Here is a 22,511-nt window from a genome sequence, read left to right as displayed (position 1 = left end):
GTGGCCGCTCCCGGTCACCGCAGCCTCGCCCTGCTGGGCTCTGGCCATCCTTCTGCCTCAGCCTTCCAAGTAGCTGGAACTACAGGCGCGCACTATCGTGCCCGGCTAATTTTTGATTTATTGTAGAGATGAGGTCTCGCCAAGTTGCCCAGGCGGGTCTCGAACCCGTGGGCTCAGGCAATCCACTCACCTCAGCCTCCCAAAGGCACGGGATTACAGGCTGAGCCACCAAGCCCGGCTGAAAAATCTTTTATAATCATCTTGTTCACAGGTCTCTTGGGAACTGGAATGTTGCTAAACATACTCTGTTAACATGAGTTCAAATTTGTTTGGTAGGGGAAGAGATGTTAAGAAAAGGCAAGAGCAGAGGAAAAATATCACATTTCTGACCCACAGAAATAGAGTTTTTACAGTTTCTCTATTACGTACACACAATTACCAAGGTCTTAAGTCTTAAAGCAAGCTCGAAGTTTTATTTATCCAAAAGAACTGGGTAAAAAGAGCTCAAGCTAGGACAGATTTCTTCTGTAGTAGATAAGTATCTAAGACATACACTTTTAAAAGTGTGTTGTATATTTGGGGGGTGGGTTGAGGTCTTTCTCTTTTTGAAAAGACTATGCTCAGCTGAGTTAACAGACTACCTTTACTCAGCTGGTAAATTAATGGAATTAAAAAACCCAGTCTTTGAAATTTTTCCATATTTCTTAGTACTGTGGTTCCTGTGATTAATGTATAAAGATGGAATATCTATTATCTCAAAAGCTAGGAAAAGATGCCTGATTCTTCTTAAAACATACCTGAACAATAACTAAAAAGTCAAAGACGTTCTAGTAAGTATTTAGAAGGAATGAGAAAGAAAAAATGAGGTTACCCAAAGTAAAGCAATCCCTTTCTTTGGGAGGCTGAGGTGAGAGGATTGCCTGAGCCCGAGGATTCGAGACCAGCCTAGGCAACTTGTTGAGACCTCGTCTCTACAATAAATCACAAAAACTAGCCAGGCATGGTGGCTTGTGTCTGTAGTTCCAGTCACTTGGAAGGCTGAGGCAGAAGGATTGCCTAAGCCCAGCAGGTCAAGGTTGTGGTGGCCGTGAGCATGCCACTGCACTCCAGCCTGGGCGACAAGAGTGAAACTCCAAAACCCCACTCAAAAAAAGAAAATTCTCCCCTACACTTCTCTCCCCTTACACTTTCTTTGTCCATGTGTCTGTCTTTTCTACTAAGAGAAGTCTATTTGAAGGCAACAACTACCATTGTGTTGATTATGTTTGTATGTCAGCACCTAGCACTGGTCCAAGCATACAGTAGATACATGTAAAATAAATAATGAGTAAATGAATAAATACAACTCAATGCAATGGCACTTGAGTTTTCCATTTGAAATGTCTGATGCTTTCCCCAAAATGCTAAAATACACATCCACATACTGACCAAGTTTAAGTAAATATTAAATGTGCAAGGAATGCTAACACCATTGATTTTTTTCTGGCCTTGCTTAAATTTCATGAGATTATTATTATTTTATTTTATTTTATTTTTTGAGTTGGAGTCTCACTCTGTCACCCAGACTGGAGTACAGTGGCCACTCCCGGTCATCGCAGCCTCGACCTGCTGGCCTCCGGCAACCCTTCCATCTCAACCTTTCAAGTAGCTGGCACTACAGGCACGCACTACCACACCTGGCTAATTTTTGATTTATTGTAGAGATGAGGTCTCGCCAAGTTGCCCAGGCGGGTCTCGAACCCGTGGGTTCAGGCAATCCACTCACCTCAGCCTCCCAAGGCGCGGGATTACAGGCTGTGCCACCGAGCCTGGCTGACAAATCTTTACTTTGGTTCTAACTTGGAATTATATGGTCTTTTCTTCACATATGGTCCTTTCTTACCTCAGTTAAATCTCACAGTCAACTTGTGAAAAAAAGGGGGAAAGTACCAATATCCATTTTACACATGAAATAGAAACCCTGAGACATACTGTGTATACTTTCCTAGGTAACAGAGTTCCCAAATAATACAACCAGATCTCTCAACTCCAGACTCAGTGTTTTCTTCCCTACACTAAGCTGTCGACATTCTTTGATTCTAATGTTCTTTTCATTTGTGTGACTGTCAAAGTTATCCTCCATCTCACTTCTTCCAAACCACATGTTCTGCCCTTTTGGTTAACATTTTACTTTTTCCAGCAATTCTTTGTCACCCTTTCAGGATATAAACTCCCCCACTATGCACTACAGGCAGCTTGATCTATCCTACCCATCCTTTTGGTTCACATTATGTTGCTCAGGCTGGTCTTGAACTCCTGGGCTCAAGCAATCCTCCAGCCTCAGCTTCCCAAAGTGCTGGGATTACAGGCATGAACCACCATACCTGGTCTACTTTTAATTTTTTAACAACCAATTATTTTTAAATCAGCTCCATGAATACTGTCTTTTCATCTTTCCTATCATATGTTCATCTGCTTGCAATTCTCAACCCTCGTCAATCCAGTCTCTACTCTAAAACAGGGGCCACCTGGGCATAACTTTTTAAAATTATACCCATTTTAAACAACTAAACATAACAGCAAAGGAAAAGCCGCACATAAGGAAAAAAGCTGGACGTGGTGACTCATGCCTGTAACCCCAGCACTTTGGCAGGTGGGGGTGAGGAGACTGCCTGAGCCCAGGGGTTTGAGACCAGCCTGGGAAACAATGTGAGAACTTGTCTCTACAATAAATAAAGAAACTAGTTGGGTGTGGTGGCATGTGCCTGTGGTTCCAGTCCTTGGAAGGCTGAGGCAAGAGGTATCAATTGAAGCAGAAGGATCACCTGAACCCAACCAGTTCAGATCACAGTGGCTGTGTGCAAGCTACTACACTCCAGTCTGGGTAACAGAGTGAGACACTGACTCAAAAAAAAAAAAAAAAAATTTTTTTACATATATACCACGGTGCTGAAAAAATGTATATACATTTTAAGTGACGTTATCTAAGCCAGGTGCAGTGGCTCACACCTATAATCCCAGCACTTTGGGAGGCCAAGATGACAGGATTGTCTGAGCCCATGGGTTCAGGATCAGCCTGGGCAACTTGGCGAGACCTCGTCTCTACAATAAATCAAAAAATTAGCCGGGCATGGTGGTACGTGCCTGTAGTTCCAGCTACTTCGAAGGCTGAGGTGGAAGGATCACCTGAGCCCAGCAGGTGGAGGCTGCAGTGGCTGTGAGCATGCCACTACATTCCAGCCTGGGCAGAGTGAGACTCCAACTCAAAAAAACAAAAAGAGAGAGATGTTATCTATATATTACTTTTAGTTTGCATAATCAGAAGTGTCTGGAAGCTGATGGTAACCAATTTGAGTACCTCTTAAAATTGCAGAAGTCAAATGTGACTTATAAACATGTTTTATTATCAGTATATAACTTTAAGTCTTTTCCTTTCTGAAAATGTGTATACATTTTTGGACACCCTCTGTATATGAAAAAAAGAGGACTCACAACCATAAAAGCAAACTATTACCAACACTGTCTTGCAACTTTCATTTTTAATTTAATACTATAGAGTGGACATTTTAAAACATCAATATATGGACTTATTGTATTCATTTTAATAGTTACATAGTGTTCCACCATACATTACATCTCTTTACTGTTCCTTCTACTGAAGGGCATTTAGGTCATTTCCACATATTTGTTATTAGGAAAAGATATCACAGTGAATAGCTATTACTTTTGCCAGGTCTACACCCTTTTCCTTCTTCTGATAACCTTACACTTATAGTGGAAAGTACCCCATTTTCTTAATCTTACTTCATGTGGTCAAAATGGGTTCAAATAATTTCCTATTGCCACCCCAAGGATGTGATGCAAGCCAGATTAATCAGAATACTCTGCCTGCCTGCTCTGGGGAACTGGGTAAAAGATGGTTGCTTGACCCATGATGACAGAATAAGAGTCAACTCTAGGACTTCTGTGGAACTACAGAGATGGAGCAGTGCACTCTCTTTCTTTTTCCCTGCCAGGGACAACACATGGCGGGAGAACCTGTTTGAGAATGAAGCTAACACAGAGAAAGCACAGCTAAGAAAAGACAAGAAAGCCGGGCTCGGTGGCTCAGCCTGTAATCCCACGCCTTTGGGAGGCTGAGGTGAATGGATTGCCTGAGTCCGCGGGTTCGAGACCCGACTGGGCAGCGAGACCTCATCTCTACAATAAATTAAAAAATCAGCCAGGCGTGGTAGCGCATGCCTGTAGTTCCAGCTACTTGGAAGGCTGAGGCGGAAGGATCGCAGGAGCCCAGCAGGTCGAGGCTGCGGTGGCCAGGAGCGGCCACTGCACTCCGGTCTGGGTGACAGAGTGAGACTCCAACTCAAAAAACAAAAGACAAGACAAGAGAGGCAAATATATCACATACCTACCTGAGGACTAAAGACAGTATTAGTCCTCGATTAGTATGGCCTGAGGTGAGAACATTTCTGACTTCTTGGTCCTGTGAGCCAAGAAATTCTCCTCTCCTACTCTCTTTCAAGTAAGCTTACACTGGGCCTCTATCCTTTGCAAAAAAACAAAAAAAGTGTCTAGATAAATATGTATACAATACAGCAAAAAATCCTTGTTCCTACATTTTGGGGCATGTATGTCAATGTATCTTGAAGATGAATTCCTTGAAGAGAAAATATTGAGTCAAGGAGCTTGCATATTTAACATTTTAGTTTATAGTGCCAAATTGATAGGGTTCTAAATTCTCTTTGGTTCCTGATCTGTCTGACTCCAGTCCCGAGTCTATTTTCAACAATTAGTACTATAGTCCCATTACCTGAGGATCCAGGTTAATGGGGGTATTTTTAAAAGCTCTTAGAATCTGCTTTGATGCATTATTTCCAAAGCCCCAGGACTAGAGTTTATACCCTCTCTTAGTCACAGAGTGTATTGGGGAGTCCCCTACATTTGTGTGTATGTGTGTGTGTAGTCTCACTGTCGCCAAGGCTGGAGTGCAGTGGCATGTTCATAACTCCCGTGGCCTTGACCTGCTGGGTTCAGGCAATCCTTCTGCCTCAGCCGTCCAAGTAGCTGGAACTTCAGGTGTGCACCATCATGCCTGGCTAATTTTTTGTTTTTTTGTTTTGGAGTCGAAGTCTTGCTCTGTTGCCCAGGCTGGAGTGAAGTGGCATGATCACGGCTCACTGCAGCCTTGACCTCTGGGCTCAAGCTATCTTTCTGCCTAGCCTTCTGAGTAGCTGAGACTCTAGGTGCACACTACTACACTGGGCTAATTTTTTAATTTTGTTTTTGTTTTTTATAGAGGTGAAGTCTTGCTATGTTGTCTTGAACTCCAAGGTTTAAGCAATCCTCCAGCCTTGGCCTCCTGAAGTGTTAGGATTACAGGCATGAGCCATTGCACTCAGACTATCATTGATATTTCAAAGTCAGGAGAATCCCGCCTCCCATATTATTTGTTCAATACTACAATTATAACCTTTCATTCAAAGCATCACAAAAATCTGTTGGCAAGTTTCTCCTATTCCTAACAAGTACACATGGGTACCACTGTTTCTAATTTTACAGGTAAGATAATTGACCTAAGGTGACTTGCTCAGGTCCTACCATAAAGCAAGTGCCAGGACCCTTAATTCCACTTTCTACCTCCAAGCCTCAGCCTCTTTTGCTGCACTCCACGTGCCTATCTGTGCCTTAAGTTCATAGTCATCCAGAGTGGTAGTAAGTACTACCGGGTTACATTACTTTGAAGAAAGCTAACTGAACTAATGGACAATTGCCAGATATTGATTACAATGTTGATCGATTATAACTCAAATAATAAAGAAAAAGAATATTTCCCTATAAAAGCACAGACAGATTCATCATTTAGCACACTAGTAGTATTTTTAAAAAATGCAACTAACAGCCGGGCTCGGTGGCTCAGCCTGTAATCCTGCGCCTTGAGAGGCTGAGGTGAGTGGAATGCCTGAGCCCGCGGGTTCGAGACCGACCTGGGCAACTTGGCAAGACCTCATTTCTATAATAAATCAAAAAATTAGCCGGGCGTGGTAGCGCACGCCTGTAGGTCCAGCTACTTGGAAGGCTGAGGCGGAAGGATCACCGGAGCCCAGCAGGTTGAGGCTGTGGTGGCCAGGAGTGTGCCACTGTACTCCAGTTTGGGAGACAGAGTGAGACTCCAACTCAAAAAAAAAGAAAAAAAGCAACTATCAAGGAGTCAACTTCAAATGAAGCCTAATAAATTAAACACAATCATTTAGAAATTCAGAAGCAAACTGACATATATTTAAATTAATACAGAAAGTATAAAAAGCAGATAAACATATGCTTTCATTAACTGTGGATTCATTTAATAAATTGTTCCCAGGAGTATCCTGATTGGAAAAATAAAACAAAATCCACTAAAGCACACAGTATAATTAGAGCACAGAGGCAGAATGTCCCTTATTATTGAAGTCTTTTAATATTATAATACCCTTCCTTAAGTATCAAAATAGCTCTGGGAAAGTAAAATGCCAAGTGTTACTCTCATTTTCTGAATGGGAAGTAGAGGCTAAGTAGCTTGCCACAGAACAACCGGTCAACAGCACAGATGCTGCAGCTTGGTGCCCCTTTCTCATCTGACCCATCACCCAAATATCTCTCCATTCAGAACAGATGTGACCTGATGGAAAATTCAAGATGACTTTATAATTTCTGTCACTGAGGAAGCATGAAGACTTGAAAGGAAACATAGTGGATTCATTTATCTTTCTGATCTTCAGTTAGTCTAAGGAATATGTTGCAATGTCCCTGCTTTTAGTTTCTTTTTTCTTTTTCCATTGGAAAATATAGATTATTTAGAAAGTAAATTAGAGGGGGAGGAGATTCACCTCCTTAAGGCAGGGAGGAGGCAAAGGCTAGGAAACATGTGGTTTGGCCAATGCTTAACAAAACAATGGCCTGCTTTTAGTTTCAAACTCAGTCTCAAAACATCTGATGGTCAGTTTTTCCATTCATCAAACACTACAAGTGAGAACAGAGAAAGCAGTCAAGAGGGACACCTGACCTCGGCTGAAGGAGTTGGGAAAGGTTTCACAGAGCAGGGATCACTGGCTGAGTCTTGAAGGACGGCTAAGAACTGACTAGGCTGTAGTAGGGAGAGTGTCATCTTGCCTGCTGAGGGAGCAGTAAGCATATAGGTAGCTAAAAGCACAGAAGCAAGACCAAGCTAATATCTCTGTGAAATTAGAAAAACTAAGAATATTTTGCTCTCACCTGGAGTTTCTTTCAATTTTGAACGACCAATTGGAAAAATTATGGCAGAGGTTATTAGTGGAATTGAATGGGTAGAGATGTCTGAGTAAATAAAAAGGTTAAAAAAAAAGAAAAAAAGAAGGGCTTTATCAGATATTATATACCCATATTGCGTTAGCACATACATCTTTTTTGTTGTTTTTGTTTTCCTCTTATATTTTTCTTTCTATTTAGCATATACATCTTTAATAATATTTTCACAGGAAGCATTTTCTTTAAGTATACACCAAGAACACACTATTACATTACAGTAGCACTAACAGATATATAATATGAGCTACTAATGAGTGCTGTGAATTAAAAATTTTCTAGAAGCCACATTTAAAAAGTAAAAACAGGTAAAATTAACCTCAATAATATATTTTAGCCAGGATCAATGGTTCAGCCTGTAATTCCAGCACTTTGGGAGGCTGAGGTGAGTGGATTGCCTGAGCCCGTGGGTTTGAGACCAGCCCGGGCAACTTGGCAAGACCTTGTCTCTACAATAAATAAATAAATAAATAAATAAATAAGATTAGTAGGGCATGGTAGTGCACACCAGTAGTTCCAGCTACTTGGAAGGTTGAGGCGGAAGGATCACCTCCCTGAGCCTAACAGGTCGATGCTAGGGTGGCTGTGAGCGTGCTACTGCACTCCAGTCTGGGTGACGAAGCGAAACTCCAACTCAAAAATAAATAAATAAATAAATAAATAAAAAACAACAATCATAATATATTTTAATTAACTTATATCCAAATTATCATCACTTCAACATGTAATCAATTGTAAAGTTATATTTTAGGTCAGGCATGGTGACTCACGGCTATAATCCCAGAACTTTGGGAAGCCAAGGTGAGAGGATTGCCTGAGCCCATGTGTCCAAGACCAGCCTGGGCAACTTGGTGAGACCCCCATCTCTACAATAAATCAAAAAATTAGCCAGGCGTGGTGGCCTGTGCCTGTAGCTCCAACTACTTGGAAGGCTGAGGCGGAAGGATCGCCTGAGCCCAGGAGGTTGAGGCTGTGGTGGCCAGGGTGACAGAGAGAGACAAGAAAGAAAGAAAAGAAAGAAAGAAAAGAAAGAAAAGAAAGAAAGAAAAGAAAGAAAGAAAGAAAGAAAGAAAGAAAGAAAGAAAGAAAGAAAGAAAGAAAGAAAGAAAGAAAGAAAGTTACATTTTAACTTTTGGGGGGAGTAAAAGTTTTTAGAAATCTTTGCAATTCTATGTGTATATTATATTTATAGCACATTCAGATTAGTCACATTTCAGATGCTCAAGGCACTTGGCTAGTGGTACAGCTCTGAAAGGAGTTATGAAAGATATAAGTAAGGCTGCCTTATGTACACAAATGGAGCAGAAAAGAGGTTCTATTTTTAGCATTCTGACCCCAACCAGAAGGCTTTCTCCAGCCTGTAACTCTCTCCTTCCACTGAACTCTTTGGAAATGCTGATTCTGCTAATCTGGAGCCTCACACCTATAATCCCAATATTTTGGGAGGTCAAGGTGAGAGGACTGCCTGAGCCTGAAGCTTCAAGACCAGCCTGGGCAACTTGGCAAGACCTCATCTCTACAATAAATCAAAAAATTAGCCGGGCGTGGTGGCATGTGCCTACAGTTCCAGTTACTTGGAAGGCTGAGGCAGAAGGATCACCTGAGCCCACCAGGTCAAGGCTGCGGTGGCTGTGAGCTTGCCACTGCATTCTAGCCTGGGCGGCAGAGAGAGACTGACTCAAAAGACAAAAAAATGAGGAAAATGCAAAAAAAAGTTAAAAGTGTATTTTGCACTGCTGAAAGCACAAGAATGCAGAGCCACATAGAGCTAACAAACTCTTAGTGGGTGGAATATAAATTATTTTTGTAGAAAGAAAAAATGACAATATAATTGGTCACAAGTGTTAAAATTGAACTTTTTTGGTTTTTGTTTGAGGCATGCTTATAAATAAGTCACACTCTACAAAAAGGCTTAGCTAGTAACTGGATTACTGTTTTGATATTAGGTGCAAGGAGTTATCTATCTTTATGTATGTAGTCTGTTACTGGAACCTAAGGAAAACATTTTCTTACCACTGACACTGACAGACATTGGAAAGGAACTAGTTAAGTTTTAATAGAAGACAACAGATACATAGTTCTGCCTTCTCATAACCCTCAGGAATAATTAACCGCAATGACTCATCTCTTGTATTCCACAGTACTCCATAGCTTTAGGGATACTAATAAATGTTACCTCCCTTCTAATTATTAACCTTGACATACTAGGAGCTAGACAGAGTAATGACTAAAGGCTGTGGTCAGTCCTTTGATGGTTGCTGAGTTTATTCCAATCCTTATCTTGGACTGAGACTTCCCCTGTTTTTGACCTCCTTAAACAAGCATTCTCTAAGGGCAGGCACTGAAAGCCCTACTCAATGCCTGAAGAATGGCTGTAAGGATGTAGAAGGAAGAGAAACCTGCAGTTGCGCAGTAAGAGATGTGCATAAAGACAAAACAGTCAAATATGACCTAGAATGAAAGGGAGAGAATCACATCATAACCTTGAAGGCTGTGTCTATTTATAAGCAAGCTCCCATTGAAAGGCTTCAGTGTCCGACCTTTTCTAAATCTCTGCCTGCACAAGCAGTATACCAATTTCCTGGAACCAATCACAACTCTTCAGCCCTATCTATTTACATATGAGTTATATGGGTATATTTCTGGGACCTTTTTTTTTGAGTCGAAGTCACTCTGTCGCCCGGGCTGGAGTGAAGCCTTGAACTGCTGGGCTCAGAGGATCCTTCTGCCTCAGCCTTCCAAGTAGCTGCAACCACAGGTTCAAGCCAATTTTTAAAATGTATTTATTGTAGAGACGAGGTCTTGCCAAGTTGCCCAGGCTGGTCTCAAACCTGTGGGCTCAGGCTATCCTCTCGCCTCTGCCTCCCAAAGTGTTGGGATTATAGGCGAGAGCCACTGCACCCAGCTTGGGACCTTATCTTCTATTTCTCATGAAGTCCCTTAAAAGAAGGCAAAACTCAAGTAACAATTGTTGCCATCACACTGAGCAAATACTCTAGCAGGTCTACATTTTGTAAAACAATGCACTGAAAAGGTGCTAGTACTCTGTGTTCCTGTGAGGTGTAGGAAGGCCAAACAATTTCTATAATAAACTCACAACACTCTATTTGCAGTAGAGAAATTACCAGTCCAATATGTGTAAAACAGAAATGGTTTTCTTTTGCAGGAGGGAGAAGGACAGATTCTCTAAAATTTTATAAATGTAATTTTAAGGCCATTACTCTCTGTACCTCATGTGATTTAGAGCTATTCAAGAGTTTTAAGGAGCTGAGAAGGGCTCTAACAGATAAGCAAGTCTCTTACAGCATTACATATGAACTTCTTCTGCTTATATTTCACTATACAGTGGAATGCATTGTTAGTCATAATATAAGAGCTTTAAACTATGGAAAATGCACACAAAGGATGCACAACCAGGAATTTATCCTGGTCCAGAAGTGTGGAGTGCCAGAAATATCAGATTTTGGAGGGGGGTTGGGGGGGGAGCACAGAAGTGAACTAGTATAGCTAGTTAGCTATAATTAATATATGTTAGTTAATGATGTTTCCCCTTTGGAAGAATAGGTGAAAATTCATAGTATCGTTATTTGATTACATTAAAGACTAGCAATTACTAGTACTAAGTATGTGAATTCCACCTTTCCAAGCCTACTAAACGAACCCTTTCTATATTTTTCTTCACAAAATTAAGCATTAGCCACAGATTGAACTACAGAAGCATTTAGATATCCTTTAAAAATGTTTCCTGACAATGTACGTGGATTGGAATATCTTTCTCCCTCCTCTTTCCTCTTCATCTCACAAAGGAAAAGATGAACACAACACACTTTTCTGAAGTTTGTTCTATATATAAGGTAGAGCTGTATTTCAGATACCAATATCAGGTTCTGACTCAACAAATCAAGCACACTTTTATATGTAGGTTCTACTTTCTAAGAGGAACAATTGTGACATTAGTGCTGCTCCTTCTGCAAAGTCTATTCAAAGGTTCAGATGTTTTCCAACACCCTCCCCCACCCTTTACCTGATGGACAGGACCATTACTTTTAATTTTTAATATGAAGCTTCTGCTATTGCTCTAACATTTACTTATTTCAAATAGGCCACTCACACAGAAAGGAAACAGGTCCTTAGGGGGTGAAAGTTTGGCAGATGTGGCTTTAAATTTCAACTCATCATTCCAGACTTCCTCATAGTATGAGATGGGCTGCCTCTCTTAATAGAGGCCAAAGCAGTTTTTCCTAAGATAATTTTTTTCTACAGGAGTTGGTGAGTACAACTCATTGTGAGAGGGGCCGTTCATTTTCCTGGCAGTGCTCACTGTCCTGTGCCAGAGCACCACATAGTTGTGCTCAGGCTCTACTCCCTACTTTGGAAGCTCAAGGTGTTAGCACGTCAGAGCAAAGTGGCTTGCTATTTAGCAAGCATGGTCTGTGAGTGCACCATTTTCTTGCCACGCTGTCAACTACTTTCTCCTAGTACATAAGCCCTTATCTCAGAGAATCTGCTCCCTCTTAAGTGGTATGGTCTATGTGATTCTGTACCCCCAAGTAAGCAACTTAAATTAGGACTGGAAAGTTACCCAAGCTGGGTTAGCTAGTTTCTTTCTTAGAAACTTGCAATTGTGACACAGGGGCTCCAGTCAACCTCTGCTGGTGCTTATGTTGAGAGCAGCTATGTGGGCGGAAGGCCTTTTCCCATTGAGTGTAAGGAGAAGCAGAGAAGGCTGGTCATATGGAGAAAATTATGCAGGTCAACAAAAGTTGAGGCAAGAGATTTTACAGTCCTGAGCAAAAGGAGACAGAAAGAGTTGGACAGAAAGCCAAGGACCAGGAATACTTGTACTGGTCTCTAGAGGATTTCCAACTGTGTTGTTCTAATCCCTAGTGAGGCCTATATAACTCCTTCTTTAGTTCCATGACACATCCCTGTGGTCTTCCAGTAAATTCTCCTTTAGAATTTAAGCTAATTTGAATAGATTCTATTCTTTGCATTCAAAACAGTATTGAATAAGACACACATAACTGCTCATCTACTTCCTCTTAAATCATCATTTTTGCCGGGCTCGGTGGTTCAGCCTGTAATCCCGCACTTTGGGAGGCCGAGGTGAGTGAATTGCCTGAGCCCGTGGGTTCGAGACCCGCCTGGGCAACTTGGCGAGACCTCATCTCTACAATAAATCAAAAAAATTAGCCAGGTGTGGTAGCGCGCGCCTGTAGTTCCAGCTACTTGGAAGGCTGAGGTGGAAGGATTGCCGGAGCCCAGCAGGTCGAGGCTGCAGTGGCCGGGAGTGGCCACTGCACTCCAGTCTAGGCAAATGAGTGAGACTCCAACTCAAAAAAAAACACAAAAAAACCCCCCATCATTTTGTAAATGCTCAGTATGTGCCAGAAACTATACGAGACACTTTAGAGAGGGAAGAGGAAAATAAGACACAGATTCTGCCCATACAAAACTTACAGATAGAAAACAGAGGTAAACAGTTAAGATGGTACTGAAAATATTCAAAGTCTTTCACAAAAATTAGTAAAATGGGCCAGGTGCAGTGGCTCAAGCCTGTAATCCCAGCACTTTGGGAGGCCGAGATGAGAGGATTGCCTGAGACCAGGAGTTCGAGATCAGCCTGGGCAACTTGGAGAGACCTTATCTCTACAATAAATCACAAAAATTAGCAGGCGTGGTAGCGCGGGCCTGTAGTTCCAGCTACTTGGAAGGATGAGGCAGAATGATTGCCTGAGCCCAGCAGGTGGAAACTGCGGTGACTGTGAGCGTGCCACTGCCCTCCAGCCTGGACGACAGAGTGAGACTCCAACACACACACACACACACACACACACACGAACTACCTTTTGATCTAGTAATTCCACTACTGGGTACCTACCCAAAAGAAAATAAATCAACACATATATTAAAAAACCTGCACTATGTTTTTTTGCAGCACTATTCACAATGGCAAAGACATCGAATCAACCTAAGAGACCATCAATGGATTAATGAATTTTTTAAAATGTGGTACACACACACACACATACAAACCACACACACACACACACACACACACACACAATTGGATACTTTTTAGCCATAAATAATAATGAAATCCTTTTATATGCAGCAACATGGATGGAACTTAAGTGACATAAGCCAGAGAGAAAGACAAATAATTGTATGTTCTCAATCATAAGTGGCTGCTAAAAAATGTGTTCACATTTACATTTGAGAGTGGAATGTTAGGTAATGGAGACTCAGAAGGGTGAAGGGGTTGGAGGGGGGAGGAAGAAAGCGATAAATGGCTACAAAGTATGTTATCTGGGTGATGAATACCTTAGAAGCTGACTTGACCAATATGCAATCTACACATGTAACAACATTGCACATGTACCTCTAACATTTGCACATATAAAAAGGAAAAAAAAGATAACTTTTTCCTGAATTTAGTAATATATATCTCCCCCCTCTATAATACCTGTGGCAGAGAGATCTCCATTTTTTCTTCCCTTGTTATGTAAACTTCCTGCCCAAATGAAGACTAAAAGCTTTCTTCTAAATTCCTGACGCACTCCTAAAAGATAACTAAGTTGAGGCATGTTACTCTTGTGCTCTTTGTTAATCCATGTTACTCTTTGTTAAAAGAGTCATTTCTACTTTAAGTAAAATTCTCATTTTTCTAGTATATCTTCAGCAGTTCATATTCTTGAATTCCTATGTACTGTTTCCTGTATTTGTTCAGCTTGCTTCTAATGTGTTCCTGAGGAAGCTCACAACATTATAAGAGGGTTTTATCAATATCACACTTTCTCATGACTTCTCAGATCTATTCCTCTGTTGAATCAGAACCATATTCCTATTAAATTTAACTGCCTAAACTCAAAGTTCCCTTTTTGGTATCAACCAGCACCTCTTGTCTTTTTGAAGGCATATAAAACCATTCTCTCCAAAGAACTCCAAAACTGCAAAGCCTGATCAGCTCTATTAACACTTTACCTATAGCATAAAGGTTTCATAGGGTGAAAATAGTCTGCATACAGGAGCTCTGAGCTTCTCAGATGTATACATGACAAATGAATTCAATGGAAATGATTAAAATATTGGAACAAAAAGTTTCAGAACCTAAAAAAGTCCACGGCCATAAAAGGTTTTGACGCTAAGAAAGTTGGCCTTCTAAGTCACAAAATTTGGAGGCACCATGTGAAACAGGAAATTCTACTATTTTACTGAAAAAAGTTTTCAACTTTTGTCCCAATTAAAAGCTTTTACAACTATTTTCCACCACTATTTTAAAACAAGGTAAGGGGTAAGTGTGGATGGCTCCAGACATCTGCTGGGAGCCATGTATACATGTAAACAAAAAAAAAATCTGTACAAAAATATGAGAAAAACAAGTTTCAATTTAGGTTTGCCTACTGTGTAACCCTAGGTAAGTTATTAAAGTTCCTGTGCTCAAAAATAAGGGAAAAAATGACTTTGTAGAGTTGCTTGAGGGCTATATTTTGATGGTGGATATGCCAAGCCTAATATACAACAGGTGCTCAATATTTATTATCATTATTGAGTCAGAAGATTTTCCCTTTGTAAAAATACTTCCACAGTATTGGCCCACTCACCAACAAAAGGGGGAAAATGAAACAGCCACATAAAGTTCCTACTAGACTAACTATTGACCCAGGCTCCCGAATTCAAGCCGTACTCTGTTCCCTAAGCTCAAACCAAAAGGAAAACACCTTCTTCGCTGGAACTGGGCCAGGGCTATGCCCAGCCCTCCAGTGGTAAAATCACAGCCACAGCCTGACTCCCTGGACTAAATCTGCTAGATGGTACTGTCACATATCCTGGTGCTATGGGCAGTCTACATCCAACCCTGCCATAGAGAGCAAATCTGCACTCCAAGATTCAGGGATCACAGAGATTTGGGAGACACTGAGTCTAGAATCCTGAGTCCATAGCCACTCTGAGCACCTGCACCTAGAACCCAGTATTGCAGCAGTTGCTGGCAGGCCATGTCAGACCTCACATCAAGAGGAAGCCCTTCAGTTAAATCTTCCTATTGTGGAAAAATGAGAATAGAAGAAACCCAAAAGCCTTTGCCACCAAGAACATTAACAACTTACTACCACCATTACCAAAAAAGTCTACAGCCTAAGGCACCTGTGGTTATTGCTGACATTTAACACTGAGAAATTTCACAGAGACTATACCACTGCATCCAACTGGACAAACAGTCATCGCACCCTTCCCAAATAGAACATGAAGACCCAACTGCAGATTAAAGTCTTTGTCTATGAAAGCCCCTCCAGAAAGTTTAGCTGAACACCACTGTACTCCAGTCTGGGCAACTGAGCAAGACCCTGTCTCTTAAACAAAACAAAACAAAAACTCTGATGAGAAAATGGGCCAATGATCTGAACAGATATTTCTCGTAAGACATACAAATAGCCAACAGGCATATGAAAAATGCTTAACAATACTGATCATCAGGAAAATACAAATAAAAATCACAATAGATATCACCTTACCCAAATTAAACAGCTATTATCATATGACAAAAATAACAGATGCTGGTGAGTATGGGGTTACCCAAAAGTGCAAGTACACTGTTGGTGATAATGTAAATTAGTACATTAGAAAAACAGTATGAGCTGGGCTCGGTGGCTCAGCCTGTAATCCCGCACCTTTGGGAGGCTGAGTTGAGTGGACTGCCTGAGCCCACGGGTTCGAGACCCGCCTGGGCAGCGAGACCTCATCTCTACAATAAATCAAAAATCAGCCGGGCGTGGTAGTGCATGCCTGTAATTCCAGCTACTCAGAAGGCTGAGGCGGAAGGATCGCCGGAGCCCAGCAGGTCGACTCCAACTCAAAAACAAAAACAAAAACAAAAACAAAACAGTATGAAGTATTAGTACATTAGAAAAACTAAAAATAGGCTGGGCGCGGTGGCTCATGCGTTTATTCCCAGCATTTTGAGAGGTTGATGAAGGAGGAATGGTTGAGCACAAGAGTTAGAGAACAGACTAGGAAGCATAGCAAGACCTTGTCAGTACAAAAAAATTTTTTAATTAGCCAGGTGTGGTGGTACATGCCTGTAGTCCCAGCTACTCAAGAGGCTGAGTGAGATGGAAGGACCCCCGAGCCTAGGAGGTCAAGGCTGTGATGACCTGTAATTATGCCACTGTACTCCAAGTCCAGGTGACAGAGTGAGACCCTCACTCAAAAACAAAAACAGGCCAGGTACGGGGGCTCTAGCCTATAATCTCAGCACTTTGGGAAGCCAAGATGAGGAGACTGCCTGAGCCCATGGGTTTGAGACCAGCCTGGGCAACTTGGCAAGACATCATCTCTACAATAAATAAAAAAATTAGCCAGGCATGGTAGCGTGTGCCTATAGTTCCGGCTACTTGGAAGGCTGAGGCAGAAGGATTGCCTGAGCCCAGCAGATCGACACTGGGATGGCCATGACAGTGCCACTGCACTCCAGCCTAGGCAATGGAGTGAGACTCCAACTCAAAAAAACAAAAACAAAAATTTAAGTGCAAAACTACCAGGAATCCCACTACTGGGTTTATATCCAAAAGAAAGGACATTAATATATTGAAGACATATCTACATGCCCATGTTTACTGCAGCACTACTCATAAGAGCCAAGATACCGAATCAACTGAAGTGTCCATTAATGGATGAATGGATAAAGAGTATGCGGTAGTATATACACAACTCAATACTATTCAGCAATAAAAAGAATGAAATCACGTTTATTGCAGCAACACAGATGGAACTAGAGGTCATTATGTTACGTGAAATAAACCAGACACGGAAAGACAAATATAACATGTTCTTACTGTTATGTGGGAGCTAAAAAAGTTGATCTCATGGAGGTAGAGAGCAGAATGATGGTTACCAGAGGCTGGGAAGGGTTGGAGGTAGAAGAGATGAAGAGATGTTGATTAATGGGTACAAAAATACAGTAAGACAGAAGGAATAACTTCTAGTACTTGATAGCATGGTAGGGTGATTATGGGTAACAATAATTTATGGTATTATTTCAAGGTTAGGCACAGTGGCTCATGCCTTTAATCCCAGCACTCTGGGAGGTGAGAGGATTGCTTGATCCTAGCAGTCCGAAACCAGCCTATGCAACATAGTGAGACCTCATCTCTATAAAAAATCAGCTGGGTGTAGTGGCACACACCTGTAGTCCCAGCTACTAGGGAGGCTGAGGTGGAAGGATTACCTGAGCTTAGAAGTTTGAGGCTGCTGTGAGCCATTGTTACTATACTCCAGCTTGGGCGACAAAGTGAGAATCTGGCTCAAAATAATGATAACAACAACTACTACAAAAACAGTAATAATAATTTATTGCTTATTTCTAAATAGCTAATCAAGATTTGAAATGTTTTCTACACAAAGAAATGATAATTGTTTGAGGGGATAGCTAGCCTAACTACTCTGATTTGATCACTACACATTTGTATGCGTTTATCAAAATATCACATATAATCAACCTATACATATATCATTATGTATCAATTTTAAAACTGATGCCTACTAGGTATTTAACAAGTTCACTTTTCTCAGCCCAATTAGATTTTATCTTGGCTTTGTTGCATTTGTGAAGTTTCAAAAGGATGTTGTTGTCATTTCTTTACTTGAGAAATCCTTTCTCTTTTACCACAAAGCCAACATAGAATAAACACTAGCAGATCAGAGTAGCTGCCAGAAAGCAAGGACATGGGAGCCCAAATCAGTTATACTATAGAATTTACTCCTAGAGTCCTTTAAAGTTTTTCCCAGGCGGGTTGCAGGTTGTAAGTGTTTAACAAGAGCAAGTTGAGTTCTCCCACTCCTTTAGGATCACTCAGAATTAAAAAGGCTCCAGAAGCAAGGAGATCTTTGTAGTTTCTGCTTCTATCACAATTAGGCTTTTTCACATGCCCAGTGAAGTGGTAGAAATTTACTCTTACCTACTCTAGTAGTTCAAAGCCATTGCTCCTAAGAACAGGGAGCTTAATTCTGAGAACAGGAATAAAGGCTATTTTTTAGCTTCAGGCTGCATCAGAAACGTCCTCCATATTTCATCTACTTGCATTCTCAATTCTATATCTAGAGTTCTACTTTCTTTTTTTTTTTTGAGTTGGAGTCTCACTGTCATCCAGACTGGAGTGTAGTGGCCACTCCCGGCCACCGCAGCCTCGACCTGCTGGGCTCCGGCGATCCTTCCACCTCAGCCTTCCAAGTAGCTGGAACCTGGAACTACAGGTGTACGCTACCACGCCCAGTTAATTTTTTTGATTTATTGTAGAGATGAGGTCTCACCTGCCCAGGTGGGTCTCGAACCCGCGGGATCAGGCAATCCACTCACCTCAGTCTCCCAAAGGCACAGAATTACAGGCTGAGCCACCGAGCCCGGCTAGAGTTCTACTTTCTTGCCAGTGGTCTTCCCTCCCAATCCCTAGTACTCTTTCATTTATCCCTGCTCATTAACTCATTCCTCTCCCTCCCTTCCTCCTCCCACTTGTGCTGCATGCTTGGTTCTGGCTTGTTCATCTTTTATTCAAATATCAAGCATATACCAGGTTCTTATCCTGTGGCCATCCCCTATCTAGCTAGGGATCTCCATTCTAATAGTGTCACTCTCCTAGTGTGGATCTACTTAGTCCACTGAATCTTGCTTACCTATGTCTAAAAACTGGCATCCACCAAGTCTTGTTTCCTGGCTGCTAGGATTAAAACAATCTCATCAAAATAAAATAACAAAAGTGGGAGCTACACTGGATTTAAAAAGTTGTGAGCTGGGAATTTTTTACATTGTCAATGTATATAAGTTTCTAAGTAAAGAACCCTAAGGGCACAAGGAAACATAAAAACTTTCCTGTAAGTGTGGGACGTGAACACAGGGACTATAATATAATTAACATAACACCGAGGATTGAAGAAAATCAGAAAAATGGTCACAACTCACAGGATGTTTTCATCTGTTGGCTGCAAAGCTTACAGTCTTTCATTGCCATGATTAAACAGGGCTATTCTTCCAGGTGAAGCAAGCTGGCCCACTGACAAACAAATAACGAAGCTACTAGGAGGGCAAGCAAGTTTCGGGGAATCCAGTTAACTAATTTGCAATCGTTGATGTCAATTTATGTCATTCCAAATTCTGTTTCCGAATGTTGCAATGTTGTCATATGTATGTGTTATACTATTTTGCTTGAAAATGAATAATAAGGCAAGGAGAAAGCTAACTGAAATAATTATCTACTATTCACTGTGCAATGATGTTATTGATTTACATAGTTGGTAAAGATTGCCAGTTGTTCATTATTTTGTTGAGATTAGTGTTATAAACTTGTATTTTGATATTTTAGGGCTTTCATACTTCAACATTAAAAACAATTTACCAAAACCGGGCTCGGAGGCCCGGCCTGTAATCCCGTACCTTTGGGAGGTTGAGGTGAGTGGATTGCCTGAGCCTGTGGGTTCGAGACCCGCCTGGGCAGTGAGACCTCATCTCTACAATAAATCAAAAAAATCAGCTGGGCGTGGTAGCACATGCCTGCAATTCCAGCTACTTGGAAGGCTGAGGCAGAAGGATCACCGGAGCCCAGCAGGTCGAAGCTGCGGTGGCTGGGAGCGGCCACTGCACTCCAGTCTGGGCAACAGAGTGAGACTACAACTCAAAAAAAAAAACAAAAAAATTTACCATAATTATGGAAAATAAAGAAATATATGCTGATGAGATTTCCAAGGTCGAAGGTGAGTCCAGTGAACTTATTAGTGATAGTGAGACAGACAGTGATGCAATGTAAATGAAATATATATATAATATATATATTCAGTTTATAATCTGAATAAAAATACAAAGTATGGAATGCTAGTCAGAGTGGTATCTGAGGCAAATCCTGGATATGTCTGCAACTTTCAGCTGTATTGTGAAGAAGGTGACAATTTAGAAAAGACCATTTTACTTGTGCTTAACAACTTAAGTTTGCAGCAACCAGCTTCAGATTTTTTTTATTTTCACCTGCTCTCAGCATTAGGAAAATGAAAAATTTGCCAATCGTGAGTGTGTTAATCTTTAAGTTCCTGACTTCTAATCATATGTACTCAGAACAATCTACAGAAAATACACCTGAAAAGGAAAGCAGGCTGGGTGACAGAGTGAGACTCCAACTCAAAAATAAATAAATAAATAAAATAGATAAATAAATAAAAAGAAACATAACTGCTGGGTTCGGTGGCTCATGCCTATAATCCCAACACTTTGGGAGGCCGAGGTGAGAGGATTGCCTGAGCCCACGGGTTCAAGACCAACTTGGGCAACTTGGCGAGACCTCATCTCTACACTAAATCAAAAAATTAGCTGGGTATGGTGGCGTGTCCCTGTAGTTTCAGCTACTTGGAAGGTTGAGGCAGAAGGATCGCCTGAGCCCAGCAGGTCAAGGCTGTGGTGGCCGGGAGCCTGCCACTGCTGCCCTCCAGCCTGAATGACAGAATGAGACTCCAACTAAAAAAAAAAAGAAACATAACCAACAAAGAACATGTGTCCTTCAAGAGTTTCTTATCAAATCTTCAAATAGCTTGTTAAAAAGTCATATATTCTAACTTTCTATGCTGTGCATAAATCTCCTTCACATGTAAAACTGTTCAACTTCTGCTTCAACACTTCCTCCTTCACAGAGATAGGAAATGCTACTGCATGAGATATCTCATTCCAGTTCACGATTTGCTTTTATTCTTCCTACAAGAAGGTGTTTAGAAAGAAAGGAAACAAGATATTGCACCACTTTATTATCATTTGTAGAACTTGTGCCTAATACTGTTTACGCATGGCTCAGGATACACAGGGACAGGAGCAGGTTGCTTGGACTGTTTTTTAAAAAAACTAGTATTATAAAAATAATACAGGTTGCTGGGCACAGTGGCTCAGGCCTGTAATCCCAGCACTTTGGGAGGCAAAGATGAGAGAACTGCCTGAGTGCAGGGGTTCAAGACCAGCCAGACAACTTGGCAAGGCTTCATCTCTACAATAAAAAAAATTTTTTAAATTAGCTGGGCATGGTGGCACACGCCTGTAGTTCCAGCTACTTGGAAGGCTGAGGTGGAAGGATCACCTGAGCCCAGCAGGTCAAGGCTGTGGTGGTTGTGGGTGTGCCACTGCACTCCAGCCTGGGTGACAGAGTGAGACTCCTACTCAAATACACAAAAACAAAAGCAAAAGAACATGTTTAGAGCAAAAAATGAAAATATCAAAAGATTAAAGCGAAAACTTACAAGTGCCTTTGTTTCATATTCCCAATGATACACTTCAAAGATGATCATTAATACATTTTTATTCAACCGTTCAGATTATTTCCTATGTTGATGCAGACATATCAGTATTATATATGTATTTCTTACACACAAATATGACTATGCTATATTATTTTTGTAAATGTTTTCACTTAAAAACCTATTGTGACATCTTTTCATATTAGTAAAGAGAGCTCTCAACTCTTTTTGGTGGGGGGGGCGGGGAGGGGGAGACAGAGTGTTGCTATGTTGTCCGCTGGTCTTTAACTGCCCTAAAGCAATCCTCCTAAATAGCTATGATTATAGGCCCACACCACCAGGCCCAGCTTCTACCTTCTTTTTTTTTGGTCAAGAAATTCCAATAGTTTATTTCCTATACCCTAGTTATGAAGTTCAGAGCATATTTTCAGCAATAAAGAGTGACACATCAAATTTCAGGTATTAATTATTAATCAGTGGAATCCCCAACATAATACATCAACACGATTTCATGCATTTAGAGAAGTATTTCCTGGTTGAGTAGAAAATTGTGTGGAAGGCTTCTAGAAGACCTTCATTCTAATGAATAATGTTTTATAGTAAAACATTTCATTTAAAACTCTGGACCTTCTTTCTTCAGCTTGCTGTAATCTGCATTCACTGAATAGAGCTTGTATTGATCATTGGGACCCAGTTTATTTCAGGGCTCTGGGTTATTCTTTCTGTTCCAACTAACATCTGGATTGAACACTGCCAGACACATGAGATACTTTAGTGCGGCTCCAGGACCTCCAGCTCCAATAAATACAAAGAAGAGGATTAAGTTCAGGTGTTTCTTGGTCTGAACAAGGATGTGGTGGAACATGGCTGTGGCAGAGACCAGTGGTGCAAAGGAAGAGAAGAACAAACCCGCTGGCCAGGCCAGTCTCCACTCTACCCTTTTTTTTTTTTTTTTTTTT

The 22,511-nt window shown here is 41.1% G+C and overlaps 1 protein-coding gene and 1 pseudogene across 1 annotated transcript in view; both read right to left on the bottom strand.

Annotated features, from left to right (window-relative positions):
- CSNK1G1 (casein kinase 1 gamma 1) overlaps positions 1-22,511 on the bottom strand; it is a 165,813-nt gene that overhangs the window by 56,988 nt on the left and 86,314 nt on the right. The gene's annotated exons all lie outside the window — the stretch shown is intronic.
- On the bottom strand, positions 22,166-22,417 carry LOC110595850 (annotated as a pseudogene).

Source organism: Carlito syrichta, unplaced genomic scaffold (genome assembly GCF_000164805.1).
Source record: "Carlito syrichta isolate Samal-C Ts95f unplaced genomic scaffold, Tarsius_syrichta-2.0.1 Scaffold304708, whole genome shotgun sequence".
NCBI classification, from domain to species: Eukaryota; Metazoa; Chordata; class Mammalia; order Primates; family Tarsiidae; genus Carlito; species Carlito syrichta.
This window is presented reverse-complemented; position numbering and strand designations above follow the sequence as displayed.